We start from the raw sequence: 5331 nt of genomic DNA, 5'->3' as shown, positions 1-5331 counted from the left end.
GCCTTCATTTTGGTAGTCGTAAAGGGAAGGCCGGTATGACATGGTTTAGGCGCGGCAAGGCGCGACATGCTATGGCACATGTGGCATAGTCAGCATGCCTTGGTGCGGTTTAGGCGTGGCGAAAACTAGGGTTTTCTTCAAGTTCACTCAAATTTAAGATGATTTCTTCAAGTTCACTCAAATCAATCTGGGAAACGGTTTGGCTACTAGGTTCTGGGAGGATAGGAGGTATATTCATGGATTCATCATGATAGACTTGTTCCCAAATCTATTCTCCGCTTCAACTTTGAAGAATATGTTAGTTTTTTTTCCTTTAAGTGTTATCTCATTGATAAGTTTTTTTCCTTCAAGTGTTATCTATTTGATAAGTTTTTTTCTTGGAATTCAGGTTTCTCCAGACGAAGATTTATGGTGATGAAATATCTGAATTACCTAGTTTTTTCCCTTAAAGTATTTTTGATTATGTGATCCCCTTTCTCGATAGTGGTTGTGAGATCTTTTGTCTAGGTGAAAGTTCTGGAGCTTTCTCGATTAAATCATCTTATCATAATCAAGCTCGTATGTATGTTTCTTTTTCTTTCCCTAAAATGAAGATTTGGGCAAAAATTTTGCCTCGCTCACAAAGTGGGATTATCTCTCTGGAAGTTGTGTTTAGTGACACTCATCACTCTTCGGAAGCTCAACAAAAGAAACAGTGCTTTTGTATATGGAAATTGTCTGCCAATTGCTAATATTTTCCTTTTTCTCAAATTGTTTCATGCTGCAAGTGATCACATCTTTTTGGAATGCAGTTTCTTTAAGAGAATTTCTTCATTGCAGTTGTCAACACGCAGAGTCCTATAGGATCTAGGACTCGGTTCTTTAAGTTATGCAATTCTGGGAAAGTTTATCCTCCACTCTTAAAGGCCCGTAAATATGGAAAAGGATTTCATACTGATGTTTATTTTTGGTCAATTTGGGTCGAAAGAAGCTCTAAAATTTGATGTCCAAGCTGAAAAGATTCGATGAAATCATCACAGACGTTTCTCGACTATATCTTTTCCTGGTATCTATCTCGATGATGTTATTATAAAGTTGAAGGAAATATTTTTGATACTCGATAAGTTACTTTTGGTTGTATGGGTTCTCTTTTTATGGCGTCATACTTGGTAAACGGAATATTTATCAGGGAACATTAAAACAAACTATTAAAATAAAAGACATGCAAGTAAAGAAAATTTTCATATCATAAATATTGTATCACGTTGTCTAATACATAAGAAAATATCAATACTATGATTTTATCAAATCTCAACTATTCTTACAATCTTTCAATCTGATAATCCTGGAGTAAGAGGTACTCCATTCGAAGGCAACCATGCTGATCCAAGAATGAATTGAGTGACAGTAAACCTCTGAACTTCTTCTGGAGCAGTAACCTATGGTAGCTCGTCCAATTCGCTCGGGGAAACACTGAAGCACTAGGACCTGAATTGTTGAACTCACCATAGAAAAGAGTATCCGGGACAGTGTCATTTTTTATAGTACTCACAGGAATCCATCCCTGAGGAGTGATATGATCATCCATCCAACAAGACATGTACACTATTCGAGAATAGTTAGCCCACAGTCGTCCAAGATAGGTTTGGAAGATCTTCTTGGATTGCACGAACTGTGGCGCGGGAAGAATTCGAGAATCATGAATAATAATACATGTTTCCCAAAAAATATAAATTGGTTAGCATGTAAATCACACAAAAAAAGTTGGTTTGTTGTTGTGTCTTGATAATCCAGGTCAAACTGGTTAAGATGATTCAGTTGAGAAAACAAAATCCAATTCAAATTGGTTAAGGTGATTTAGTTGAGAAAACAAAATCGAAGTTAAACTGATTAAGGTGATTTAGTGTTCTTTAACTCGGGTGGGTTCAGAAACTAACATAACCATACTTAAAAAAATTTATTTAATTTTTTATTTTAGTTTTCTTTTTTATTTTTCTGTTATTTTTTTTAAATTTAAATAAAATTAAAAAAATTAGAAATGTATTTTAAAAATATTTACTATCTTTTAAAGAAAATATTAGAAAAAAATAAAAAAATATTATTTAAATAAATTAGTTTTATATTTTTCTTAAAAAAATAATTTAAGAAAAACAACAAAAATAACTGAAAAAGAAAAATAAATAAATTAAATAAATTTCTTAAAATATTAATTTTAAAAAAGTTTAATCTTTTTAAAATATTTATTCTTTTAAAAATTTTAAAAAAATAAATTAAGAATTTGAAATGCAAATAAGGGCGGTTTTGGTATTAAACAAAATATTTGGATAAGGGGCTTTTAAGATTACTTTCTAAGAACTTTTTTCGTCTTTATATGGTATGCCCTAAAAATTTTAGGTATGCCCTAAAACATGGTTATTTGTCAAACTTAAACTTTGAAAACAAAAGTGAAAGAGAAAACGTGAAATGCGAATGTTAAAAGTTAAAACACTAAATCCGATTTCATAATAACGTGGATGTTGGTTTTGATCAACTCAATAACAAACAACTGTAGGTGTGTATGATTGAACAACTAAGAGTATCTCTAACAGAGGGTGAAATTTTTTTTTTGAATGACACATAAGATTTTAGACCCCATTTATTATAAAAGCCTCTCCAATGGTTAGGTCCTACAAACTAGGAGGAATCAAATACTAAATACGAAGGTGTTAAAGAAAGTCTTAACTACACTTTCGGGATAACCCTTAACTAATTCCATGTCATCAATTTTATTTTAAAAAAATAATTTTTAATATGAAATCAAGCTAAATATCATTTTTTTAGTGTTTATCTAAATCTAAAATACATTTTGTAACCTTAACTACTGGAGGTGAGGCTTAGAATAAAGGGTCTTATTAAGATGTAGGGATAAAATCTAAATAAATGGGGATCTATCAATGACATCCACGTAGGATATTTTTGACCTACTGTTGGAGATGCTCTAAGTTGTAGGAAAATATTTGTGGTATCATTTGACTTTTCCCGCTTCTAGGCTGTGATAATGGTGGGTTGTCCAATCAATGGTGCGCGAGTGTAAATATTAGACTTTTGGATCACGACCCTCAAGTCACCACATATGAAGTCAGTTGTCCCGAAGACATCACATTCTCTAAAAAAACTGAACATTACTGTGCACATAGAGGGTATCTTGATAGCCTAAGAAACTACAGCGGTAGAAAACGGCTCTTTCCGAACTGACCCTGAGTGCTACTGCCTGGCCTTTGTACGGGCCAGTCCGATTCTCAAAGGTAATATTGGTCGCCATAAATCCAGCATCCGTGGCAGCTGTAAAGTTAGCAAACAACAAATTAGAATTCATCTACAACCCAAAAAAAATCATGAAAAGTATATTTATAAAAGTGCCACTCCAATACCAAAGTTGACTATAGAAAAACTCAAAGAGGACTGAAATGTACTTAACAAAATCCACATTTACAAACCAAAATCTATCTTCTTTTATCGTTTCCAACCCCTTGATAGAAACCATCTAAATTATCAATTTTTCCTCTTCAGTGGACAACACCATTTGGATCACCACCTAGAAGAAATACTCGTTTCTGTTGGGGAAAGCTAAGATGGCAAAACGTGGACAGGTTTATCCAAATATCTGTCCCGAGTCCATGTTTTTGACTTACACGTGCAGCTCACATGCTAACATCCACATGTGCAAGCTGGTCGTGCGGGTAAGGTTAACCAAGCAAGGCGGTCAATTTTGGACTAACTAGGGAAAGGTCAATCATGCTTCATGGTTGCTAAAAGGGAGACCATTTTGCTTTGGGGTGCATATCAAATCCCATATAAAACAAATTATTAAAGGCACCCCAAGCAAAACAGCCCACCCCACCCCTAGCAATTTCTTCTGGTAATTGGATGAGAATCCAAGTTTAGAGTGTTACTTACCAAAAGATGTTGTGTGGTACGTGTGTACGTGGTCGTCTTTAACGTTCTTGCGGCCGGTAATTACCGTCTTCCCGATCCCATCTCCGATCATTACAATATTTGTCTTCTGCGAACCCATCTGTAGGTTCTCTTCTTCGTATCTGCCTGTTTTTTTTTTATCAGTAAAAATTATGATTAGTTATATAAATAAAATAGAATAGTAAGTGCATTGTACAAACTCTCAATAAAATATAAGATACAGTAAACTCAGCTCAGTCTAAAAGGCAAAACATCAAAGAAATGCAAAGTCATATAGAAACAATTACTTAAGTCTAAAAGAACTAGACCATGTAATACCCAAAAAAAAAAAAAAAAAAAAAAAAAAAAAAAAAAAAAGCCCCTATAAGGAGAAAACCCTAAAAAATTGGGATAAATCCAATTGTACCTGCTTTTATATAAATCACTGTGCGCATTGAACTATGATCAGGAACAGCGTTAATAGCTTCTGTGATTGTTCGGAATGTTGCTGTACCATGTTGGGAAACAACGATATCTGGTACCAATAACGCCAGCGACATGTTTTAGAAACGCCATTCTTGAGTAGTCGATCGAGCACCATTACTTGGGAGTATCTGCTGAAGACCTTGAGGTGATGAGGGTGATGGTGGTGGCAGAGTTCCGGGCCTTGCGACGGTGGTGATGAGAAGAGAGAGAAAAATAGTGAGGATAATGGATGAATTAGGTTTAAACATGGCTAGCAGAATTGAGATCGAGATAGAGTGTGGCGAGACACGGAGAGTGATCATCTGATCATCACCAGACAGAGGGAGTGATCAGGGAAGGTTTGTATCACCAAAGAAATGTTTCAGAATTGACTGAGAAACAGAGGTTGATCAGAAAGAAAGAATGATGATCAGATCATGACTTAATTGGGTTTGCAAATTCTTGAGGGGATTTGTGCCAAATATCAAAACAGATTATCATTGGAGAATTGAGAGAGAAATAGAGAGTGATCTGACAGAGAAAGAGTGATGATCATATTAAGATAAAATTTGTCTGCAGGAGTATTGAACTATGATGATGATGTTACATAGTATGATGATGGATTATGCTTCTCTAAAATGAATTATGAGGACTGGATTACATGGATGAAAACGATGATGATCTAAAATGTGTGTTTTAATTCAGGGAAGGTGTTGGTAATTAATAATCCAGACCCACTCACATTAATATCTTGGAAACCCTTGTTTTCTCCAACTTTTTCTTCAATGTGAAGGTTTTTCTGTTTTGAATTATTACGACGTCAATGCTGAAAAGTTAGTGCCTTTCAATTAATGAGCCACTTTGATGTTTTGTATGACAAAGTCTAATATATAGTTCGAATGGTCTAGCTGTTTACATCAAAATTTCTATCTCCTTTTGCAGTTTTTTACCTGC

General features: G+C 34.5%; 1 pseudogene; it reads right to left on the bottom strand.

Moving 5' to 3' along the window:
* Nucleotides 1-3003: 3003 nt before the first annotated feature.
* LOC113337718 lies at nt 3004-4656 on the bottom strand (annotated as a pseudogene).
* Nucleotides 4657-5331: the final 675 nt, after the last annotated feature.

Source organism: Papaver somniferum, unplaced genomic scaffold, assembly GCF_003573695.1.
Source record: "Papaver somniferum cultivar HN1 unplaced genomic scaffold, ASM357369v1 unplaced-scaffold_175, whole genome shotgun sequence".
NCBI lineage: Eukaryota > Viridiplantae > Streptophyta > Magnoliopsida > Ranunculales > Papaveraceae > Papaver > Papaver somniferum.
The sequence above is the reverse complement of the archived record's forward strand: the minus strand, read 5'-3'. Positions and strand labels throughout refer to the sequence as shown.